Below are 27,204 nucleotides of genomic sequence, written 5' to 3'. Positions count from 1 at the left end.
TTACTTTTGTTTTTCCATGACTCATTCAGATAAGTGACTGAGAAGGATGAGAAAGGATTTGACCATTTACTCAATGACTTAACTGGATTAGTTACATGTATATCTGACTGCATGAGTTAGTGTGTGATTGGGAGCATTCAATGGACAGGAATAATGATTCAGTTATAATGCAGTCAATTGGGCTTGAACGAATAAACTGCCTGTGTTTATGCAACCGCATCTGTCTCTATCTGTTAGTTCAAACTAAATCGAATCTGGCTTTGCTCCATAGTTACCCTACCCAGAGGGTCACTGCAACACATTTACAAATTATTTTGAAATTCTTCCAAACTTTTATGTGTGTGTTTTTTTTTTGCTAAGCCCTGTTTCCAGTTCAGCCTTAAACTTGTGAAGGAAAGTAGATTTGCATTGCTATAATGGATCTCCTGACTTCATGATGCCCCAAAATGCTTTATACCCCATGTGGAGCTGTTCTGATGTCAGAAATGTGGCCAATATGGCTGTAATGTTAAACACAGGCTTCCCTCAGCACACCCTTGGGTGTGTTAGTCGTTATTGCAAATGAGACATTTCTCTGTAGGTTTTGATGTACGTGATAAATAAAATTGAATCAGAGTCTTGAATCTTGAAATTCCATTTATTAACTGATTTTTACAATTACACTGGTCAGCAAGATTTTGCTTCCTGGATATATTTGGGTGTATCTTATGGATTTTGGACTGCTGATCATAAAAGTTGCAATGAAATCTCCCTATTACGCACCACTTTTTGAAATCTCCTATATTTGTTATTTTAATTCATAATTCAAGTCAGAATAGTGCAATATATCAGTAAAGATTCATTTTCTGCCTTCCCATTTGGACATGGTCCTTGCAAACCTTGGCACTCTCAGTGATGAGCATGGTGAAAGTTCTCACCAGGGCATTGCAGTCATGGAGAAACGGTATCATTACAAATGGAATCATCAGTGCTGGCTGATTATTGTTGGACACTTATGTGACAAGCCTCAGAAATTGAGTACAAATGAAAATCATCAACAAAACATCCTTAGCTTAGTTGAACTATTGTAAATTGTCAGCACTATTATTCAATTAAACACACTATATTCAATAAAAGTTAACTTCTTGTTTCTCAAAATTCCTACATAATACAGTAGTCTGAAATTATATTTGTGGTCTATCATAAACAAAAATAAAATTCTGTGGAAAAAATAATTTCAAAAAAAATTACTTTACTGTGTTACCAGTCATTTCCAATTTGCTAAAGATACAGTTTGAAATTCTGCAGGGATGGTGTGCTGGCTGATAAAATCACAAAGAGCCAACTGACCTCCCCGCCACATAATTTGGCCAGAAGAAACAGGATGATGCAGAGTGTAAAGGCAAATAAAAAAGAAAGCTTTGATGCACATTTGGTGCAAATAGTGCCTGAAGAGGCATCTCCAACTGATGGTGTATTTTTTTTTTGTGTGTACAATATCTGCCAGAGCCTTGGTGACCACTTTTCAAGTGATTGTCGTGGAGGAAAGATTCTGTGAGTGGTCCCCCAAGTCCTTCTCACAGCGCAGATTCTTTTTATGAGGCCGAGTTATGAGCTCGACACTCAACCCAGCACGGATGAAAAGCGTGCCCGGGAGCGGCCTGACTGGAATCGAACTCGGGAACCTTCGCTCTGGAGTCCGGCGCTGATGTCACTGCGCCACAAGTGGGGTTAATGGTGTATAGTCTCATGAAATAGGAAAAGATCTGAGGATGTTGGAAGTGGCAAGGGTGTAGCGCTGAGGGAGGGGTGTAGGAAAAGTGGCAGAGAAGGAGTGCCAGGAGTGAGTTTGGCACGAGTGCAAACTCACCCAGCCCTGAGATACCAGGCAAGGTCATTTCATTCCAAGCAATTGATGTATTGATCATTACAGAATGTCTCTCTGGTTCTTCCCACTTCCTCCCCTCTCCCTATCCTTTTTCCCAGCCATGACCCAGAGGTCATGGGTTAAGTGTGAAAGGTGAAAAGCTTAAGGCGAATGTAAGGGGAAACTTCTGCATTCAGTGGGTCATGAGAATGTGGAATGAGCTGCCAGCATGTGGTCTGTGTGGGCTCGATTCCAGTGTCTCAGAGAAGTTTGGACAGGTACATGGATAGTAGGGATATGGAGAGCAAAGGTCCCAGTGCAGGTCATTGGGAGTAAGCAATTTAAATGGTTTTCAGCACGAATTAGGTGGGCCAAAGGGCTTGTTTCTCTGCCGTACTTCTCTATGACTCTCTGACTCTATGACTCCCTCCCTCCTTTCCCACTCTCAGTGCACAATAGAGACCCGTATCAGAATCAAGTTTATCATCACTGACTTGAAATTTTTTTTTTGGTGACAACAGTACAGTGCAAAACATAAAATTACTACAGTACTGTGCAAAAATCTTAGGCTCCCTAGCTATACACAGTATATGTGCCTATGAATTTTGCAAAGGACTATAAATTTAAATTTTACCCTAATTGTTTCATGCTAAATTGATTAGCTCCAATTTTTTAAACTTCCATTCATTTTCCCCATCCCCATCCTGTTTCCCATCTTACCCCTGTTCTTCTCCTCACCTGCTCATCATCTCCATCTGGTTCCCCCTCTCTCCTTCCCTTTCTCCCATGATCCACTCTCCTTTCTCCTATCAGATTCCTTCTTCTTCGGCCCTTTTCTGTACCTCTTCCACCTATCATCTTCCAGCTTCTCACTTCATTCCCGCCTCCCCCACCCACCCAACTTCCCCCTCAGCTGGTCTCGCCTTTCACCTGCCAGCTTGTACTCCTTCGCCTCCCCCACTTTCTTATTCTGGCTTCTTCCCCTTTCTTTTCCAGTCCTGATGAAGGGTCTCAGACTGAAATGTCAACTGCTTATTCCTCTGCATGACCTGATGTGTTCATTCAGCATTCTGTGTGCGTTGCTCTGGATTTTTAGCATTTGCAGAATCTCTTGTGTTTATGAGTAGTTCCAATGTCATGAGAAACTTAACTATAATAAGGTATTTCTCACAGAATTGATTTTCAATAAATTCTTAAGATCCATAGTGGCAAAAACATTGGTTGTAATTCACTTGGTGGGACTCCTATCTTTGAGTCAGAATGTTACATGGGCAAACCCCTTTTCAGAAGCTCTGGGAACACAAAATGACATTGGTTCCTTAATGAATGAATACAGCACCAATCCTCGGATGAAGCATCAAATCAAGGCCCTATCTGTGCTCTGAAGTGGATACAAAAATTCCACAAGCAACAACCAGTCTGCGGGAGGAACTCAACGGGTCGAGCCGCATCTGTGGGATAAGAGAAATTGTTGATGTTTCAGGCTGATACCCTGCATCAGGACAGAGAGTGGCAGTGGGTGATGGCCGGTATAGAGAGGAGATGGGGAGTAATGAGACAGGAACCTGAGGTGATTGGTTAACCAGGTTTAAGGAGAGTTACTTCCCTCAATCCTCAGGCCCTTGAAGAAAAGGGAATAACTACACTCATTTGTCAATCCATCGAGATGTTCTCACAACCAATTATCTCACTTTAAGGACTCTTTATCTTGTTATTTCCTGTTCTTGATATTTATCGCTATTTATTTATATTTGCATTTGTACAGTTTGTTGTCTTCTGCACTCCAGTTGATCTTTCATTGATCCTGTTATAGTTACGATTCTGTAGATTTGCTGTGTATGAATCTCAGGGGAGTATGTGATGACGTATATAAACGCTGATTATAATTTGAACTTTGAACTTTGAACTTTGACAGAGGAGAGGTGAAGGATGACGGGCAAGTTTAGGCAGGTGTGGAAAGAAGGGTTGGTGAATTTGTTAGGCACAACATTGTGGGCCAAACAATCTGTTCCCATGCTGTACTGTTCTATGTTCTATGAGTTGAGAGACAGGGGCAGGTGAGTGATTGATGGAGAGAGAAAAGCAAAAGAGGAGGATAGAACAAAAGTGGGGGAAAGGCAACTGAAGGTCCTGACCAGCTGCTTATATATGCATAAAAAGTCATGCTCCTCTTGTCTCTGTGGAGTTTGTAAGTTCTACCGTGGATGTTCTCCATCTGTCTCAGTTTTCACCCACATCCCGAAGACATGCTGACTGCTATATTACTTGATCGCTGTACACTCAGGGGCCACTTTATTAAGTACAGGAGGAGCCTAATAAAATGTCCATTGGGTGTATTTTCGTATGTTCATGGTCTTCGGCTGCTGTAGCCCATCAACTTCAAGATATCAATGTGTTGTTCATTCAGAAATGCTCTTCCACAATCCACTGTTGTAACACGTGGCTACTTGTGTTACTATCGCCTTCCTGTCAGTTTGAACCAGTCTGGCCGTTCTCCTCTGTCTGTTCTCATTATCAGGGCATTTTCATCCACAGAACTGCCGTTCACTGGATTTTTTTTTTTTTGCTTTGTGCACAATTCTCTGTGAACTCCAGAGATTGCTGTGTGTGAAAATCCCGGGAGATCAGCAGTTTCTGGGATACTCAAACCACCCCATCTGGCACCAACAGCCATTCCATGGTCAATGTCACTTAGATCACATTTCTTCTCCATTCTGATATTTGGCCTGAACAACATCTGAACCTGTTGACCATGTCTGCATGCTTTTATACGTTGAATTTCTGCTACATGATTGGCTGATTAGATATTTGCATTAATAAGCAGGTGTACAGGTGTAGCTAATAAAGTGGCCACAGAGTGGAGTTTCCCTCTGGTTTGCAGGGGAATGGGAAAATTTGAAGGGAGTTAATGAAAATGAAGAGAAATAAAACAGCAGAATTAATATAGAAGTAGTGTGAATGATTATTACAGACCTGATGGGCTGAAAGGTCTGCTCCATAAGACCGTAAGACATAGGAGCAGGATTTAGCCATTCGGCCCATCAAGTCTGCTCCACCATTTCATCATGGCTGATCCAATTTTCCTCTCAGCCCCAGTCTCCTATCTTTTCCCGTAACCCATCATGTCCTGACCAATCAAGAAACTACCAATCTCTCCCTAAATATACCCAATGACTTGGCCTCCACAGCTGCCTGTGGCGATAAGTTCCACAGATTCATCTCTCTGTTTGGGTCGAGACCCTGCCTCAGGTCCTGAACCACTGACTGTTCATTTCCTCCTGCAGATGCTGCTCGACGCATCGAGTTCCTCCGGCAGATTGTTTGTTACATCAGGTCATTGACTGTCTTGAGGGAAGTATTTCGAAATAAGAGTATAGGAGTTCTTCTCAACATCTTGGCTGATATTTATCCTTCAAACAACATCAAAAAAAAATCACAAACACAAGAGATTCTGCAGATGCTGGAAGTCTAAAGCAATGTATGCAAAATGCTAGAGAAACTCAGCAGGTCAGGCAGCATCTATGGAAAAGAATAATCAGTCGATGTTTTGAGCTGAGACGCTTCTTCAAGACAATATTATCTTCTTCATGAAAAATAATGTCCGGAGCTTGCCACACTGATGGCATGGTAGCATGGTGGTTAGTGTAAAGTTTTACAGAGCCATCTATCGAGTTTCATTTCCCGCTGCTGTCTGTAAGGAGTTTATACGTTCTTCCCACATGGGTTTCCCCCAGGCGCTCTGGCTTCCTCCCACAGTCCAAAGAGATATGGGTTAAGGCTGGCAAGTCGTTGACACTGGAGCATGCTGACACTTGCGGGCTGCCCCCAGCGTGTGCACGGACTGCGCTGGTCACTGACACAAACACCGCATTTCTCTGTGTGTTTCTCTGTTTCAATGCCTGAGGGAGAGATAAAGCAAACCTAATCTAAAATCTAAATCTGATACTGGCTGTCTTATTTCCTGATTTACAACAAGCACCTTCTGAAATAAATGTTTAGGGACCTTCTGAATAACACAGTGGAAATATAATTATTTTTATATAATTCAGAACAGCGTCAGCACAACCTGGAGCCATGCTAAGCTGTGTAAAACAAAGGCACACAAAGGATAGGGCTCAGGCGGTCAAATGTATAACCATCATTGCCGAGATGTTTACAGCAATAGTGATTAGATCTTGCAAAAGCACTCAGCCTTCAGATTTAATTAACAAGTCCGCTATAAAATTAGCCAATTAAACTATCTCAACTATATTGTTTGCAAGCAGTAAGGTGTCCATCAACCATGTTATAATAGGGGTTCTGCTCCACATGAAGTACTGACTGCAGCTGCCTTTCCAGGCATTTTTTCAATGGGAAAGTAATGCTAGATTTAGCTGTGTGCTGCTTGTCACTGGAGTCGAGTTTTATACAGCTACCTTCATGTACACAGACAGTAGTGTGTGTCAAGACTGCTTAATTACTGATTTTGAGATATCACATCAATCCATGCCAGAAGAAACAGACAGGAATCATTATTTTCAATGTACAGATTGTAAATTTGGCTACTCCCCGTTTGTCTGGCTTGCCAGGTAACACGAACATTATGGAAAGGAGTAATTGGCCTTTGTTCCTTTGTGCCTCCTTTCCCTAGTCCAAAGTTGCCTCACAAGCACCTCCGGCTGCAATATTGATACAATGCAGTCCAGGTGAATGTTGATCAAAAACAGAATACTGTATGCTGGAAATACAGTCAGGTGGCATTTGTGCAGAGAAAAGCACAAGTAATACATCAGGTATTGGTATTGGTTTGTTATTGTTCTATCTTACCATCACGATGCAGTGAAAAGTTTTTGGAAGATGGACTTGTGGAGACAGAAAGGACTAGCTTAGTCCTGAAGAAGGGTCCTGGCCTGAAACATCGACTGTTTACTCTTTTCCATAGATGCTGCCTGGCCTAATTATTGACCAGCAATATTGGTTAGCATGTAATTGACTATAACCATTCGTCACTCTGCGGTGTGCACTAAGCATTTCATTTTGCTTAAAATCTACAATAACACTAGACAACAAATTTTTTTGAAAGTGTTGTTTCCTCAGAAATGTTCTTTGTTTATGATAGACTGCTTGAAGGTGATCACAAATATAATTTCGCGTAGGAATTTGGAGAACCAAGAAATTAACTTTTATTGAATATAATGCTTTTAATTGCTTAACGGTGTTGACACTTGGCAATATTTTGTTGATGAGTTTCATTTATGCTCAGTTTCTGAGGGTTCTTGCTTAAGCGTCCAACAATAATTACCCTGCATTGATGGATTCCAGTTGCCCTGATACAATTTCACCATGCTTGTCACTGCAAAGCCAAGGTTAGCAGGAAAAATATCTAAATGGGAGTGCAAAAAATGAATCATTAGTGACATGTTGCACTTTATGGTTTTGTACGCTTGAAGTATGTTGTCAACCAACTGCTTCTAGTTTGATGCTCTGTTGTTGCCAAGAAAATTTTCAACAACATCCTTGAATGCATTCCATGCAATTTTCTCTAGTCCCGCTAGAAGCCGTTAGAATTGCTTGTCATTGATTACCTGTTTGATTTGTGGACCATAAAAAATGCTTTAAGGTGATTTCAAACAAAAATGGTGCGTGATAGGGAAATTTCATAGTGATTTTCATGATCAGCAGCCTAAAATCCTTAAGCTACACCCAATTGTATTCAAGAAGCAAAATTTTCATTGTCCAGTGTAATTCACCTGCATGGTTTCAAAGTTGCTATAGTCTCCATCAGTGCTCCTTGGTTGAACTTGTTTAAATATTAATCTTATTCATATATACAGTGCGTCCATAAGTCAAGTCATTCACCACCTGTATTCCTATTTACCAGTATTTGGTCCACAGCCTTCCATGCCTTAACAATTCAATTGCTTATCTACATACTTCTTCAACATCTAGTACTCTGCTCTGATTAAAGGTCTTCAAACTGAAACACTTATCTTTCTCTCTCCACAGATTCTGCTTGGCCTGCTGAGTGTTTCCAGTTATTTCCAACTTCCTGCGTCTTTTCTGCTTTTCCAGTTGAATGCAATAACTACCTGGGAGGACTTTGGATAGCTGTGTTGTGGGCGCTTATATGATTTGACAGCAAATCAAGTTGAAATGAAATCTAGCAGGAACAAAACGCGGAGAAAAGAGAAGCCTGGTGGTTTGTAATATGGGCCCGTGAATGTGATGGACAAACCAGATAAGAGATCTGGCTGCATCACACACAAAATGCTGGAGGAACTCAGCAGGTCAGGCAGCAACTATGGAAATGAATAAAGAGTGGACGTTTTGGGCCGAGACCTGTCATCTGTCTGCTGTGAATTACCCCATTGTGTAGGTAAGAGGCAAGCTCAGGAGATGAATTTTAAGGATATGAGAGAGCTACTATCCAGAGCCTCAATGGCAGAAACAGAATGAGAAGTGTCAGATTCAACATAGGGTGCTGACGTCAGGTTATCAAGATTCACTTCTGTTGGAGTAATGCATGTAGCAAGAATCAGAGAGCAGAAGTTCTAGGGAAGAGTTTGCTAACCCTCATATACTTTACAAAAATGTTGAATGAACATTGGACATAGAACACAGCATAGTTCAGGCTCTTCAGCCTGTGATGTTATGCAAACCTTTTAACCTATTGTAAGTTCAATTTAACCCTTCCCTCCCACATAATCCTCCATACACATGGCTTAAACACGTTTTACATGTATCTGCATCCTCCACTACCCCTTGCAGCATGTTTCACGCACCTAACGCTCTCTGTCTAAAAAATAACTACCTCTGACATCCCCCCTATATTTCCACTAATCACCTTAAAATTATTTCCCCTCATATTAACCATTTCTGCTTAAGGAAAAAGGTGATGGCTTTCCACTCTACCAATGCTTCGTATCCCATCGACCTTCAGTTCCCTGGGAACCCATTTGAATATTGCATTAACTTCAACTCAGCATCCACAACACTCCAGAGCTGATACATACATAAGTTCACAGACCTCTGAGAGAGCTATCACTGCCAGTGTCTCCTTTTTATTTTGCTTTTCCTGCAGCTCAAGTGAAGAGAGAGCAGTCCTGTAAATGCGAGCCATTGAGAGGGGAAAGGAGAAGTTTACCGAAGTCACTGTGTGGTATTGTGATGATGAGGTTGAAGGTACAGGAGCCTCAGGACTCGCACCACCAGGTTCAGGAACAATTATTACCCCTCAACCATCAGGCTCTTGAACAAAGGGGATAACTTCACTCACTTGCCCCATCATTGAGATGTTCCCACAACCAATGATCTCACCTTAAGGACTCTTTCTCTTGTTTTCTCATGTTCTCAATATTTATGGTTATTTACTTACACTTGCATTCCACATTTTGTTGTCTTTTGCACTCGAGTGATCTTTCATCAATCCTGTTATAGTCACCATTCTACAGATTTGCTGAGTATGCCTGCAGGAAAATGAATCTCAGGATTGTATATGATGACTTTGATAATAAATTTACGTTGAACTTTGAACTTTGAACTGAGGGTATCAGTAGCAGAAGTACAAATGAACATCAGAACCACAAGCAGCCATAGGTCACTGAGCACCTTCTTCCACCATTCAAAAAGATTACAAATGACTTTTTTTTACCTCTTTGACATCTGTACTAATCTTATTTTCTTCCATTTGTAAAAACCTATTGATATTTCTCTTGAATGTACTTAGTATCTGTGCCTTCTTGAATGGAGAATTCACTCCCCTCTGGGTGAAGACATTTCCTTTTTTCTCAGTCTAAAATGGCTAACTCCTCATTTAGAAGGCCAGAGACCACTATAAATATTACACTTACCCTGTCAAGCCTTTTCAGAATATTGTATGGTTCAATAAGGTCACCTCTCATACAAAGTTAGAACATAGAACAGTAAAGTACAGTACAGGCCTTTTGGCCCATGATGTTGTGTCGACCTTTTAAACTACTCTAACCCTTCCCTCCTACATAGCCCTCCATTTTTCTATCATTCATTAAGAAATTTTTTAATGTATCCACCTCAGCCATAACCCCTGGTGGGTCTTTCCATACACTCTCTGTGTAAAAAGCTTTACCTCTGACCATCCCCTGGAATTTCCTCCACTCACTTTAAAATTATGCACCCTCATATTAGCCTTTTCTGCCTTGGGATAAAGTCTCTGGCTATACACTCAATCTTGGCTTCTTATCATCTTGTACACCTCTATCAATTCACTTCTTATACTCCTTCACTTCAAAGAGAAAAGTCCTAGCTCACTCAACCTATCCTCATAACACATACTCTCTAACGCAGGCAGGATCCTGGTAAATCTACACTGGACCCTCTCTAAAGCTTCCACATCTTCCCTATAATGAGGCAGTCAGAACTGAACACAATATTCCAAATGTGGTTCAACCAGTGTTTCATAGAGCAGCAATTACCTCATTACACTTGAACTCAATCTCCAACTAATGAAGACCGATAACCGACCAACTTGTGAAGGAGCTATCTATCATTTGATGTGGGCCCATTCTTCCCCATTGCTAACTATTTTTCCATTAACCATGTATTCTACCTTCAAATTCAACTTTCCAAAGTGAATCATTCCATCTGCCACTTCTCGGCCCAGCTCCGCACCCTGTCAATATCCCGTTGTAACTTACGACAACTTTCTACACTATTACAACTCCACCAACCTCCATGTCTTCTGCAAACTTACTAACGCACCCTTCCATATCCTCATCAAAGTCATTTATAAATGTCAGAAAGAGCAGGCATCCTAGAGCAGATCCTTGTGGAACACCAGTGGTCACCAACTTCCAGGCAGAATATGCCCCATCTAAAACCACCTTTTATGGGCAAGCCAACCCTCAATCCACACTGCCAAGATTTCCTGGATCGCATACCTCCTGACTTTCTGAATGAGTGAACCATTGGGAACCTTATCAAATGCCTTACTAAAATCCATAGCCACCACATCCTCTCCTATACCTTCATCAATAGGTTTTGTCACATCCTTAAACAATTCAATCAGGATCATGAGCCATGATGTGCTCCTCACAAAGCCAATACAGACTAACCTTAATCAGACTATGCTTCTCCAAATGTTTGTAAATCCCGTCTCTAGGAATCTTCTCCAATAATTTGCCTACCACCGATGTAAAACTCACTGGTCTATAATATCAGGCAACACACACAATATGCTGGAAGAACTCAGCAGGCCAGGCAGCAACTATGGAAAAGAGTAAATAGTCGCTATTTCAGGCTGAGATTTTTCATCAGGATTGCGTGACAGAAAGTCTCGACCTGAAATCTCAACTGTTTACTCTTTTCCATAGGTGCTGCCTGGCCTGCTGAGTTCCTCCTGCATTTTGTGTATTTCTTGAATATCCAGTATCTGCAGATTTTCTCTTGTTTGTGATTGGTCTATGATACCAACAAGTTCTAGAGAGAGTAGACCTATCCTGTTTAATCTTTTCTCATTGAATAAACCCTTTTTCCCTCCCACTCTCAACCATTCCAGAAATCCAAATGATGACCCTGTACAACACACCCTCTATTGTAAGTAGATCTTCTCACAAGGAGGGAGACCAGACCTTTCTCACTATCAGCATCATTTGTGAATAGTGTGGTGGAGAGAACAGCACTATAGGATAGGTGGTGGACATGCAATAACACCTAATATTGCCATCAGTCAACATCATTTTGAAGTAGATATTGGTTTATTGGTGTCATACATACCAAGATATAGCGAAAACTTATTGTCCATGACATCCGGACAGATCATTCCAAGCATCAGAATCAGAATCAGGTTTATTATCGCTGACATATCTCGTGAAATTTATTGTTTTGTGGCAGCATTTCAGAGCAGAAATAACAAATTACTCTAAGTTACAGCAATAGATGAGTGTATCGCCACAAAATCATCCAGAGTCTTCCCCAATCAGAAGCCCTGGATGAACTATAAGATCCGCAATCTACTGAGGGCCAGATCAGTGGCATTTGAGTCTAAGGACCAAGGAAATTACAAGAGGTCTAGGTACGATCTCATGATAGCCATCTCACAGTGAAGTGGAAACTCTGGACTAAACTTCAATCAATGAGGGATGCTTGACAGTTGTGGCAGGAATTGAATGCTATCACCTCTTATAAACTTAGATCAAGCAATATGGAAGACTGCAGGACTGTGTGTCCAGATGAGCTCAATGCCTTCTCTGTCTGTTTTGACCATCATTACATGGAAGAACCACTGCAAACTCCCACATTCCTCGATGGTCCTATGATTTCAGTCTCTGAAGCCTAAGTGTGGGCTGCCTTCAGGATGATGAGCCCACAAATAGCATCTGGACCAGGCAGGATACCTGGCCAAGTACTAAAGGCCTGTGCTGAGCAACTGGTAGGTGTGTTTACTAAGAACTTTAACCTCTTGCTTCAGCAGTGTGTGGTACCCACCTGCTTCAAACAGGCTTCATATAGAGCGTAGTGACCTTCCCAAATGACTATTGCCTAATTGCACCTTCACCCATGTGATGAGGTGGTTTGAGAGGTTGCTGATGACATATATCGACTCCTGACAGAGAGGCAATTTGGATCCAGTCCAGTCTGCCTCCCGGAGCAACAGGCCCACAGCAATTGCCATCTTATTGGCTCTTCACTGAATGCTGGAATATCAGGTAAAGCAAAAATGCATACATAAGAAGCTCTTTATCAACTACAGCTCAGCATTCAATACCATCCCCTCAAAACTAATCAATAAGTTCCAAGACCTTGGCCTCATACCTCCTTCTGCAACTGGATCCTGGATTTCCTACTTGTAGACCTCATTCGGTTTGGATTGGCAACAATGTCTCCACAACCTCCATCAGCAAAGGTGCACCATAAGGCTGTGTGCTTAGCCGCCTGCTCTACTCACTTTACACTTATGACTGTGTGGCTCCAATGCCATATTCAAGTTTGTTGATGACACCACTGCCATAGGCCGAATCAAAGGTGGTGATGAATCATTATACAGGAGGGAGATTGAAATCTGGCTCAATGGTGTCATAACAACAACCTCTCACTCAATGTCAACAAGACCAGGGGACTGATTGTAGACTTCATGAGAGGGAAACCAGAGGTCCATGAGCCAGTGCTCATCGGAGGAGCAGAGATGGAGAGGACTAGTAACTTTAAATTCCGAGCTGTTACTATTTCAGAGGACTTGTCCTGGGCCCAGTACATAGTGCAATTATGGAGAAAGCATGGCAGTGTCTCTGCTCTCTCAGGAGTTTGCGGAGATTCAGCAGGACATCTAAACCTTTGACAAACTTCTATTGATATGAAATGGAGAGTAAATTAACTGACTGCATCACAGCCTGATATGGAAATACCAACACCCTTGAACAGAAAATCCTACAAAAAGTGGTGGATTCAGCCCATTTCAACATAGGTAAAGCCCTCTCAACCATTGAGGACATTGTTTCCACTGGTAGGTGGAACTAGAACTAGAGGATTCCAGAGATGAGAGGGACTGTACTCACTGGAATTCAGAAGAATCAGAGGAGATCTTACAGAAACATATAAAATTATGAAAGGTATAGATAAGATAGAGGCAGGAAAGTTGTTTCCACTGGTAAGTGAGACAAGAACTAGGGGACATAGCCTCAAGATTCAGGAGATCCCCCACAACAGTATCCAAAATGGTATACTATTATTGAGGGGAATGGGCACAGGGCTGATCTGCACTAACTGCCTATTCACCTTCCCATTCCTTCTCCTGACGGCCACCCAGCTACCTGCCTCCTGCAACTTAGGGTGACTACTTCCCTAACTCCAGTCGATGATCTCCTCATTCATTGGCACAAACCGAAGGTCATCCGGCTGCTGCTCCAGATCCCAACACAGTCTGCAAGGAGCTGCAGCTGGATGCACTTCATGCAGATGTAGTTCCCTGGGAGACTCTGGGTCATCCAGGACTCCAATATCCAGCATGAAGAACACACAACAACCATTTAAACTACACTAAGTACCCCTGACATAGTAAGAAAATAGGGAAACTTAACAGAAACTTGCCCAGAGCCGAAACCTCCTTTAAGCCAAAGCCTGACACTCGCACTCTCATCACTGGCCCACTCCTAACAAGGGCCGCTCCGCTTGTCCCTCTCTAGTTTCACTCGCTCCTCTCTGCACTCTCTGAACTTGAAAAAAAATAAGCAAACGGTACAAATGAGGAATGGTGAGGTAGTATTCATGGGTTCATGGATCGTTCAGAAATCTGATGAGGGTGGGGAAGAATCTGTCCCTAAAACATTGTGTGGGTTTTCAGGCTCCTGTGCCTTCTTCCTCATGGTAGTAATGTGAAGAGGGCATCTCCCGGATGGTGAGGGTCCTTAATGATGAGAGGGTTCCTTCTTGAGGAACTGCCCTTTGAATATGTCCTCATGGGCTTTTGCCCATGATAGAGCTGGCTGAGATCATGAGGTATAACAAGGGTTAAAAAACAATAACAGATGGTAAAATATAGTAAACTGTCCTGACGAAGGGTCTCGGCCCAAAACGTCGACTGTACCTCTTCTTAGAGATGCTGCCTGGCCTGCTGCGTTCACCAGCAACTTTGATGTGTGTTGTTGGTAAAATATAGTGCTATGGTTGCAGAGTAAGTGTGTGCAAATAACAAATAAGGTGCAAGGACCATGATTGTCGATTGAGAAATCAAGAGTTCATCTTTACTGTACAAGAGGTATATTCAAGAATCTCATAGCAGTGGGCTAGAAGTTGTTCTTAAGACAGGTGTTGCATGTTTTTGTATCTTCTGCCTGGAAGAAGGAGGAGAGGAGAAAATGTTCAGTGTGAGAGGCGTCTTTGATTGTGTTGACTGCTTACTAGTAACAGCGAGGTGCAGACAGAGTCCATGGAAAGGAGGCTAGTTTTCCCATAGATATCTTAGCCAAGTCACCGTGCCACTCTCCCTCTCTGAAGCTGCCTATTCTGTTCCCTCTCACCTTCCTCTCCTGCTGACCCGACCCTTAATTATTTGTATTTTTTTACTTGTGCCTTGATTAATTTGTCGCACTTTGGCCGCATCTGCCTGATTGCTCGAGCATCCTTAATAGCTGGAAGGCTGGCTGTGTAAATGTATTGTCCCGCTGTGTGTCCCAAGAGAAAACAAAAAAACGATTACAGAAATGTATGCAATGACAAAATAATGAAACGCTGGGGGAGGAAAAAGGAATAAATTAGCTACAACGTGAGGAAGATGCAAATGGGAGCACTATATTAAGCGAAGTGAAGTCGAGCAAATTCCCCAGGCAATTCGCCTGCGATGATAGTTATTGGGAAGAATGAAGTCATTGTGGCCAAACTTACAATGCAAAACGCTAGGTGATTATTATTCTTTTACCCACCAAATGACAAGTCAATTAGAAAGCCCATCTTTAAGGGAAGAATTTAATGATTTTGCAATTTTTTTCTTTCCCTACATGTTCTAGTACCTGAACAAATTTAGAGCAAAATTAAACAAACAACAGTTTTGCCTGTCCAATCACAATGCAGATTGGATTAAATGAAACAAATAGATGATGCAGGAGAATGAATGTGGGTCATAACCTAAGTAGGTAATTAGGTTTAAGAGATTACTATTCTCATATTAAAATTTAAGATGAAAAGAGAACCAGAGAGGAGAGATGAGGAGAATTTTATTTTGCACAGTGAACTGTTATGATCTGCTGTCTTCAAGGATGATGGAAGGGAATCCAACAGTAACATTAAAAGAGCATCAGTTATATATTAGCATAACTTATGTTAATTTAAGTTTATGTTAATTTATGTTCGTCATGCTTGGAATGTGCAATGCTGCTGCTGCATACAGCTAATTTTCATGGCAGTTAGACACTGTGCCTGACAACAAACTTAAACTTCAAACTTAAACAGGAGTGGGATATTGGAACACCTTTTTCAAAGAGCCACCATTGTTACAATGGGCCAAATTAACCTTTGCTCTCCTGTCATAGTTATAGAGCACTACAGCACAGAAATGTGTCCTTTGCCCCATCTAGTCTGTGCTGAGTCATTAATCTACCTAGACCTGCACCTGGACCGTAGCCTTCCATACCCCTCCCATCTATGTACTTATCTAAATTTCTCTTAAAAGGTGAAATCAAACCAAATCCACCACTTTTGCTGGAAATTTGTTCCAGGCTTTCATCACCTCTGAGTGAAGAAGTCCCACACTCCCTCCAATTGCCCTTAAAAACTCCACCTTTCACCCTTAAACTATAGCCTCCAGTTCTAGTCTCACCCAACCTCAATGACAAAAGCCTGCTTGCATTGACCCGATCTGTAGCCCACATAATTATCGATATAATTTTGCGCTCTGTATCCTTTCCAGAATGCATGGGTCAGCATCCAACACCCCACCACACCCCGCTCCCTCATCATCAGCAACTTTACATTTTAAAAAGAAATTAGCTGCAAGTTTCAAAACATGGGGAAATAGACATCATAATTTTTAAACCCTGAGGCAAAATTGTCTTAACCCCAAAAGGACTGACTTTTGTTCTACAACTGACAAAAAAGAGAGCATTTAAACAAAGGACGTTTGGGAGAATTGTGCTGTTTTCTTTTCCTCAGAGATGGAAAAGGCAGGATGCAGGTGCCAGTGGATCAGGAAGTTATAGATTTATAGCATTCAGCGTGAAATGTAAAATATTGTATTCTGTATCAACATTTCGTTATTTATTGAGATGCAGTGTGGAACAGGTCCTTCTGGAAAATTGAGCTGCGCCGCTCAGCAACCCCCAGTTTAACACTAGCCTATTCAAGGGACAATTTACGATGGCTAATCGACCTAGTACCCAGTACAAGTTTGGACTGTCGGAGCAAACCGGAGCAACCGGAGAAAATCCACACGTTCGGCAGGGAGGATGTGCAAATTCCTTACACTCAGACAGAATTGAACTCCAGACTCCGACACCCTTCTCTAACCGTTGCGTTACCATGGCACCCCTCACACGGCATCATGGGATGTTGGGGGAAGATTATTCTGTCTGCCCAACTCAATGAATAAACTCGCAAGGAGGAAAATTATGAGAAGGTGAATCAGTTAAAATATATAATTTCCTCTTAACCTCACATAAAATAACAATAAAGGAGCAAAGCATTACAACAAAAGGGAAATTAAAAGTTATGGCAACCCATTGAGACTGTGTCTGAAAAGTGAGTTCATAACAGTGTAATGAAACACAAAGAACAAAACTGTTTAGATTCAGTGCAGTGAAAAATGCCACTCAGAGTCAGGTTTAATATCACTGGCATATGTCATGAAATGTCTTTGCAGCAGCAGTAGAATGCAATACATAAAATACTATAAATTACAAAAAGAAGTAAATATTAAAAGAGAGAAATTTACATTAAATAAGTAAAGCAAAAAGAGAGGAAAAGAAATACTGAGGTGGTATTCATGGGTTCATTGTCATTTCAAATGATGATGGTGGAGGGGAAGAAGCTGTTTCTAAAACTGAGTGTGTGTGCAGGCTCCTGTTTCTACTCCTTGGTGGGTGCAATGAGAAGAGGGCACGTCTTGAGTAATGGAGGTCCGTAGTGATGGGAGCTGCCTTTGGAAAATGTCCTCAGTACTGGGGAGGCTAGTGCCCTTGATGGAATTGACAAAGTTTGCAACTTTCTGCAACTTTTTCCAATCCTGTGCAGAGGTCCCTCTATACGATGGGACGATGATGCAACCAGTTAGAATATTCTCCACGGTACATCTGTACAAATTTGCGAGTGTCTTTAGTGACATACCAAATCTCCTCAAACTCCAAATGAACTATAGCCACTGTTGTGCCTTCTTTGTAAATGCATCAATATATTGGTCCTAGGATAGATCCTCACCCAGGAACCTGAATCTGCTCACCCTTTCCACTCACGCCGAATGTTGAAAGGTCTGAACAGATTAGATATGGCAAAGTTTTTTCCCATGGTAGAGAATTCTAGAACAAGAGGGCACGACTTCAGGATTGAACGATGTCCTTTTAGAACTGAGATGCGGAGAAATTACTTTAGTCAGAGGGTGGTAAATCAGTGGAATTTGTTGCCACAAGTGGCTGTGGAGGCCAAGTCACTGGGTATATTTAAGACAGAGATAGATAGGTTCTTGATTAGCCAGGGCATTAAAGGGTATAGGGAGAAAGCAGAGGAGATGGGATGACTGGAAAAATGGATCAGCCCATGACTGAATGGCGGAGTAGACTCAATGGGCCGAATGGCCTTCTTCTGATCCTATATCTTATGGTCTTATGGTCCTTCCACTTCTACTCCCTGGATGAAGATTGGTGTGTGCTTCCTTTGACCTACCCTTCCTGAAGTTCGTTGAATGCAAACTCAACCAGCTGATCTATCTCGCTCCTGTACGCCTCCTCGTCACCATCTGAAATTCTGCCAACAACAGTTGCATCATCAGCAAACTTAAAGATGGCACTTGAGCTGTGCCTAGCCACACAATCATGGCTTTAGAGAAAGCAGACCAGTGTGCTAAGCACACACCCTGGAGGTGTGCCAGATTAATAGGAGTGCTGCTAAAGAACATTTGATACCTGGCCATTAACAGGAGATAGTAGGACAGATGAAAGAATTATTTGTTATCTTTATTTGTCACATGTACATTGAACCAAACAGTGGAATGTGTCATTTATGTCAACAACCAACACTGTCCAAGAATGTGCTGGGGGCAGCCGACAAGTGTCGCCACGCTTCCAGCACTAACAAATCATGCCTACAACTTACTAACCCCAACTTGTACATCTTTGGAGTGTGGGAGAAAACTGGAGCACCCAGAGGAAACCCATGCAGTCACGGAGAGAATATACAACTCCTTACAGACAGTGGTGGGAATTGAACCCAGGCTGTTGGAACTGTAATAGTGTTACGCTAACCACTACACTACTGTGCTGCCCACGGTAAGCATAAGCTTTCTTCAGGAAGAAATTCCACATGTTAGAGTCAACACATAGTGCAAGAGGCCAAAATCCAGTGACGGTGTAACAACAAACTGTGGTCCAAGAGTCCCTGGTGATCTTTGAGTCCACATAACCTGTCAATCTAAATGAGCTAACTCATTCTCACTTGCAGCAGTTGCCAGAAGATATAGGAGCAGAATTAGACCATTTGGCCCATCGAGTCTGCTCTGCCATTTCATCATGTCTGATCCATTTCCCTCTCAGTTTCATTTTCTTGCTTTCTTCCCGTATACCTTCATGTCCTGACTAATCAAGAATCAAGAATCTATCAAATTCTATATTAAATATACCCAATGACTTGGCCTCCACAGCTCTCTGGCTAAAGAAATTCCTCCTCATCTCCGTTCTAAATGGATGTCTCTCTATTCTGAGGCTGTGTCCTTGGGTCTTAGGCTCCCCCACCATAGGATACATCCTCTCCACATCCGCCCCATCCAGTCAATTCAAAATTCGATAGATTTCAATGAGATCTCCCCTCATTCTTCTGAATTGCAGTGAGTACAGGCCCAGAGAATCAGAATCAGGTGACATGAAATTTGTTAATTTAGTAGCAGCAGCTCAATGCAATACATAATATAGAAGAAGAAAAAAAACAAAAAAAAAATCAATTACAGTATACGTATATTGAATAGATTAAAAATCATGCAGAAGACAGAAATACTATATATTAAAAAAGGTGAGGTAGTGTCCAAGGGTTCAATGTCCATTTAGGAATCGGATGGCAGAGGGGAAGAAGCTGTTCCTGAATCGCTGAGTGTGTGCCTTCAGGCTTCTGTACCTCCTACCTGATGGTAACAGTGAGAAAAGGGCATGCCCTAGGTGCTGGAGGTCCTTAATAATGGATGCTGCCTTTCTGAGACACCGCTCCTGGAAGATGTCCCTGGTACTTTGTAGCCTATTACCCAAGATGGAGTGGACTAAATTTACAACCCTCTACAGCTTCTTTCGGTCCTGTGCAGTAGCACCCCCTCCCCATACCAGACAGTGATGCAGCCTGTCAGAATGCTCTCCACGGTACATCTATAGAAGTTTTTTTAAGCGTATTTGTTGACATGCCAAATCTCTTCAAACTCCTAATGAAGTATAGCCGCTGTCTTACCTTCTTTATAACTGCATCGATATGTTGGGACCAGGTTAGATCCTCAAAGATCTTGACACCCAGGAACTTGAAAGTGCTCACTCTCTCCACTTCTGATCCCTCTATGAGGATTGGTAAGTGTTCCTTCATCTTATCCTGCCAGAAGTCCACAATCAGTTCTTTTGTCTTACTGATGTTGAGTGCTAGGTTGTTGCCATGGCACCACTCCAGTAGATGGCATATCTCATTCCTGTACGCCCACTCATCACCACCTGAGATTCTACCAACGATGTTTGTATTGTCAGCAAATTTATAGATGGTATTTGAGCTATGCCAAGCCACACAGCCATGGGTATATAGAGAGTAGAGCAGCGAGCTAAGCACACACCCCTGAGGTGCGCCAGTGTTGATTGTTAGCCAGGAGGAGATGTTATCACCAGTCCACACAGATTGGGTCTTCCGGTTAGGAAGTTGAGGATCCAATCGCAGAGGGAGGTACAGAGCCCCAGCTTCTGCAACTTCTCAATCAGGATTGTAGGAATGATGGTATTAAATGCTGAGCTGTAGTCGATGAACAGCATCCTGACTTAGATGTTTGTGTTGTCCAGGTGGTCTAAAGCCGTGTGGAGAGCCATTGAGATTGCGTCTGCTATTGACCTATTGTGGTGATAGGCAAATTGCAATGAGTCCAGGTCCTTGCTGAGGCAGGAGTTCAGTCTAGCCATGACCAACCTCTCAAAGCATTTCACCACTGTCGATATGAGTGCTACGGGATGGTAGTCATTAAGGCAGCTCACATTATTCTTCTTAGGCACTGGTATAATTGTTGCCTTTTTGAAGTAGGTGGGAACATCCACCCATAGCAGTGAGAGCTTGAAAATGTTCTTGAATGCTCCCACCATTGGTTCGTACTGATTTCCAGAGCCTTACCAGGTACTCCATTGGGACCTTCCACCTTGCGAGGGTTCACTCTCTTTAAAGACAGCCTAACATCGGCCTCTGAGAGACAGATCACAGGGTCATCAGGTGTAGCAAGGATCCTCACAGCTGTAGTCGTATTCTCCCTTTCAAAGCGGCATAGAAGGTGTTGAGTTCATCTGGTAGTGAAGCATCACTGCCATTCATACTATTGGGTTTCACTTTGTAGGAAGTAATGTCTTGCAAACCCTGCCAGAGTTGTTTAGTATCCAATATCACCTCCAACCTCATTCAAAATTGTCTCTTCACCCTTGAAATAGCCCTCTGCAAAACATACCTGCTTTTCTGGTACAGGCCTGGGTTGCCAGACTTGAATGCCACAGATCTGGCCTTCAGCAGACGACGTACCTCCTGGTTCATCCATGGCTTTTGGTTTGGGAATGTACAGTAAGTCTTTGCAGGCACACACTCATCCACACAGGTTTTAATGAAGTCAGTAACAACTGCAGCATACTCATCCAGGTTCGAAGATGAATCCCTGAATACAGGCCAGTCCATCGATTCAAAGCAGTCCTGTAGGTGCTCCTGTGCTTCCCTTGTCCAAACCTTCTTGGTCCTCACTACTGGTGCTGCAGTCTTCAGTCTCTGCCTCTACTCAGGGAGTAGAAGTACAGCCAGGTGATCAGACTTCCCGATGTGAGGGGGTGGAATAGCACGGTAGGCATCCTTGATGGTGGTGTAACAATGGTCCAGTGTGTTGTTTCCTCTGGTATTGCAAGTGATCAATTGATAGTAGTTGCTTAGTGAATTTTTCAGACTGGGCTAGTTAAAATCTCCCAAAACAACGATGAAAGCATTAGGATGCTCTGTTTCATGCATCTTGATCCCATTGCTCAGATTATTTAAAGTATGTTTGACATTGGCCTGAGGTGGAATGTATACTGCTACCAAAATGACCCCGGAGAACTCCCGTGGTAGGTAAAAAGGACAGCACTTAACTGCTAGATATTCCAGGTCTGGTGAGCAGAATTTGGACAGCATTGATATATTTGTGCACCAAGAAGAGTTGATCATTAGGCATACTCCTCCACCTCTGCTTTTGAGAGACTCTGTTGATCTATCCTGATGGTGCATAGTAAACTCATCGATCTGAATCGCTGCATCTGGTATGGAAGGGGTTAACCAGGATTCCATAAAACAAAGGACACACGCGGTCCTAATGTCCCTCTGATTGAACACCCTAGCTCTGAGATCATTGATTTTATTCATCAGAGACTGCACGTTTGCCAGCAAGTTAGTCGGTATTGGGAGTTTAAAACCTCATTTCCTTAAAGGCACTTGACCTGCAACCACGCTTCCTCCATGGAATCCTACGTGTGCGCTTCCATCCACAATCAGTATTGTTTTCATCAGTTTTAAGCAACGATAGTTCATTTAAATGCATTAAGACATCTTTGTTGACTGTACTGACCTTGGAAGCAATTGTGCTTTTTAGCTGTATCAGGCTGAAACGAGAATATTTAATCGTATCCATTGAGAGAACTGTTGCTACTCAAGACGCCCCTAAACCATCAAATGCTCCTCATATGACATCCTTTCGTAGATAAGGGGCCCAAAACTGCTCACAATACTCTAAATGAGGCCTCACCAGTGCTTTATAAAGCCTCAACGTTATACCCTTGGTTTTATATTCTAATCCTCTCGAAGTAAATGCTAACATTGCATTTGCCTTCCTCAATACCAACTGAACCTGAAAATGAGACTTTAGGGAATCCTACATGAGGACTCCCAAGTCCCTTTGCATCTCAGATTTCTGAATTTTCTCTCCATTTAGAAAATAGTCTACACTTTTATTTCTTCTACCAAAGTGCATGAGCATACATTTCCCGACACTATTGTCCATCTGCCACTTCTTTGTCCATTTTCCTAATCTAAGTCCTTCTGCAGCCTCTTTGCTTCCTCAGAAGAACCTGCCCCTCCACCTATCTTCATATCTTCTGCAAATATGGCCACAAAGCCAAGTTCCATCATCCAAGTCATTGACATGTAATATAAAAAGAAGCGGTCCCAACACAGACCCCTGTGGAACACCACCACTCACTGGCAGCCAGCCAGAAAAGGCTCCCTTTATTCCCACTCTTTGCCTTCTGCCAGTCAGCCAATGCTCTATCCACACTAGTATCCTTTCTGTAATACTACGATCTCTTAACTTGTTAAGAGGCTTCATGTGTGGCAGGTTGTCAAAGGCCTGCTGAAAATCCAAGTACACAACATCCACCGATCGTCCTCTGGCTAGCCCTCCTGTTACTTCTTCAAAGAACTCCAACAGATTTATCGGGCAAGATTTTCCCCTGTGGAAACCCTGCCCTACAACTTATTTTATCATGCGCCTCCAAGTATCCCGAAACCACATCCTTAACAATCAACTCCAACATTTTGCCATCCACTGAGGTCAGACTAACTGGCCTATAATTTACTTTTTCTGTCTCTCTCCCTTCTTGAAGTGACATTTGCCATTCTCCAGTCCTCTGGAACCATTCCAGAATCCATTGATTCTTGAAAGATCGATACTACTGCCTCCACAATCTATATCAATGCTTTCAGCCACCTCTTGCAGATCTCTGGTGTGTAGAACATCTAGTCCAAGTGCTGCATCTACCTTCAGACCTTTCAGTTTCCCAAGCACCTTCTCCCTAGTAATGACAACTTCACTCACTTCTCAACTTCGAGCATACTGCTAGTGTCTTGAAGACTGATGTAAAATACATATTCAGTTCATCTTCTACTTCCTTATCCCCCATTACTACCTCTCCAGGATCATTTTCCAGCGGGCCTTTTGGGATCCTCTTTAATACTTTTGGTATCCTCTTTTGGGAAGCTTACCTTTGTATTACATCTCTTCCTTCTTTACGACTTTCTCAATTGCCTTCCATTGGTTTTTAAAAGCATCACTGTTACCTTATTGTTACCAAAAGCCTAAACACTGCACCAAGGTCAAATGATGTTAGCAAAAGGAGACTATGAAAATGGGTGTTGAGTTGAGGCGAACACATGAATGGAGACAATGAAGCCCTACGCTTGAACCTCTCGGATTTCTAGTAGAGAATTGTATAATAGAAATTTCCATCCTTACCAGATGAGAATGGCCTCTTTGCATTACTTCCCACCTCCCTATCCACTGACATAAAGAAAAAGAGGAGAAAGTTCTGTGTGTGGAAGTTACAACACAAAAGTTGAATCAAAAAACACAAAAAAGGGAAGCCACTAATTTAGTGCAAAAGTGTTGAGCAGCATCTAAAGGCTATTTCAATCAGGCAGCCACAAATTGGAGCTGCATTAAACAGAAGAAAGTTTTTTCAATCAATTTCTTCCTCTAATTAACCTTTGGAGTGTCGCCTTTGCCACCGCTATTCTACGGAGATGACATGCCCACAGAAAATCAAAGCTGTGACAATCACAGAGCTGTGTCATGAATGGTTAATTTAAACTTGATGGTATGCAGATTTTTTAAATTAAAGGATATTGGGAAAAGGCTGATATATGGAGTTACATCACAGACATTAACAATAACAGTTTTTAACCCTTCAAACATTAGGCTCCTGTGGACTCACTTTCAAGGACTCCACAACTGATCAAAGGTTTCAAAGGTATATTGTCAGAGAAATGTATACAATATACATCCTGAAATTCTTTTTCTTCGCAATCATCCACAAAAACAGAATGCTCCAAAGAATGAATGACAGTTAAATGTTAGAACCCCGAAGTGCCCCCCAGCTCCTGCTCCCACACGTAAGCAGCAGCAAAGCAACAATCCCCCTCCCCCACCAGCAAAAGAAGCATTGGAGCCTCCACCGAGCACTCAAGTGTGCAGCAAAGCATCAATAAAGAGTCAGACTTACAGTACCCCGAAGACTACTTGTTCACCCAGTAATTCAACATACCTCAGGCTCGCTCCCTCCCTAATAAGGGAAAAAGAGGTGCCTCCATTTCACAGCGAGAGGGGAGACGTAACAATCAACTCACTGGTTTACGATGTTAAAAGTCCATTGCGTCACTTTTTCCGAGCTTTGTGCCCAAAGAACTTATGTTCTCAATATTATTTATTACTTAATTATTTATCTTGTTTTGTATTTGGACAGCTTGTCTTCTTTTGCACTTTGATTGGACATCTTTGCGTGTAGTTTTTCAATGATTCTATTGTGCTTTGTAGTATCTGCTTTGAATGTCTGCAAAAAAATGAATCTCAAGGTAATATATGGTGACATACACTCTGTTTGATATGCATTTTCATTGAACTTTCATTTTCAATTCAACTACATTGAATTTTCTTTTTTTCTCTCCTTTTGCAGTACCTCTGTACTTTAATATACAAACATTTGTATATTTCTTATTGTAACTTATAGTTTTTTTAATTATTATGTATTGCATCGTACTTCTGCCGCAAAACAATACATTTCACAACATATGCCAGCGATAGTAAGCCTGATTCTCATTCTGATCCAGAATTTTGAATTTTATACATCAGCAACAAATGTTAATTCTACTTCACCTTCCACAGGTGCTGCCTGACGTGTGGTGTGTTTTCACCATTTTCTGCCCTAATTTCAGACTTTTCTGAATGACATCACGGATTTGATCAACTAGTCGGAAAAACTTGGGACGTGAAAGGAAGCAATAGACACTCTGCTGGAGGGACCAGGTCCTGATGCTGGGTTTAAGCCTGAAATGCTGATGGTTCCTTTCCCCCCACAGATGCTGCTTGATCCATCAAGTCTCTCCAGCAGATTGTTGCTTCAAACTCCATCTTGAGCCTCCAGGGGTTAAATAGTCTACTCCTCTTCTAATACTCATTGTGGCAAAGATTAGTAGAAAAGTGTGTTATGGGATTACTCAAGGCATGTGAAAGGACATACAGGGATTCAGTCTAATATCTCTTCTTTAAGTGGAAGCTTTGATAGTGTCGTACCCCTCCAGTATAGCTCAGAACACATCAACCAGAGTTTGTGTCTAAGAGATTAGTAATAGGATTCGAAACCACAGCCATTACCACATAGACACGCGCTTTCTGCAACTGAGACACAGCAGACATCTAGCAGAACAGAACCGACAGCAAACTTCCAGTATTAAAGCCCATGGATGTCACAGGTAAACTCCACAGTCTGATTCAACTCAGGCTAAAAATATTCCTGCTGCATTAAGACTTAATAATTTCATGAATCAATTAATACAAATCTTACAATGACTGGTGACAGATGGAAAATTGTGATTCTGTCTAAAATAATGTATTGATGAAAATTAAAATGAGTTTACTTGTATTTAAGAATAAATTTGGAAGACAGCCCAAGTCTAATGTTATTTGTAGAATAAGATGGTGTAAATTTTCAGAAGGTATTTGCAAAAATTTGTGTTGCAGCCTGGAATTACAAGCAAAAAATTGCCATAAAGGCAGACTATCTAGTTTGCACGTATTAAAGCCTCAATAAGTGGAGCTGAACCCTGCCTGTTGCCTGCTGCCTACTCCCATCCCTGCTTCAGCCCAGCACCTGCTGAAATCCCTATCAAAGCTTTCAGCACCCATCCTGCTTTCCACCACCCTTCACTCTTCAGAAAGGGTCCATCAAAGCTTCGCTGCCCGAGTCCTGCTTCAGATCAGGTCCCGTTGATCTGGTGCCCCTGTGCACACTAGTTTAGATTGCTTCCCTGCCTGGATGTGGCTGGATTCTGCAGCTCTCACCCAGGGCGGCAGGATAGCGTAACACGATTACAGCTTCAGCAAATTCCCGCCGCTGCCTGTAAAGACTTCACATGTTCTCCCTGTGTCTGTGTGGAGATTTTCTGCGTGCTCCAGTTTCCCCCCACATCCCAAAGATATACGATTAGGGTAGTGAGTTGTGGGCATGCTGTTGGCACCAGAAGCATGGTGACACTTGCGGGCTGCCCAGCACGATCTTTGCTGGTTTGATTTGATGCAAACAATGCGTTTCACTGGGTGTTTTGGTGTACTTGTGATAAGTAATGATAACCTTTAAATAAGATCCTTAATCTTGTTTGTGGATCTTTCTGGTGTCTGTTCATTCCAGTATCAACACCTCTCAATGCTCCTGAATTCTGATCTTCAACACACCTACACTTTTCATTGTTTTCCCAATGACTACTCACCAACACTCCAATGTCCATAATTGTATTCCCAAATTTCCCCAATATATCATTCTTCTGGGAGATTTCATCTTCTTTTTCTCATTATGTCACTGCCATTTACAGCATTTAGAGCAGCAACGAAGGTCCTCCATCTCTGGCTGGGTTCAGGGTTTCCTTCATCATGTCAGCAGCTTCCTCTCAGTTTTCACTACTGTCTGTCATGCAAGTCCCAGGTGGAGATTCAG

The sequence above is a fragment of the Mobula birostris genome, chromosome 23 (assembly GCF_030028105.1).
Source record: "Mobula birostris isolate sMobBir1 chromosome 23, sMobBir1.hap1, whole genome shotgun sequence".
Lineage (NCBI taxonomy): Eukaryota > Metazoa > Chordata > Chondrichthyes > Myliobatiformes > Myliobatidae > Mobula > Mobula birostris.
Note: the sequence above shows the minus strand (reverse complement) of the source record.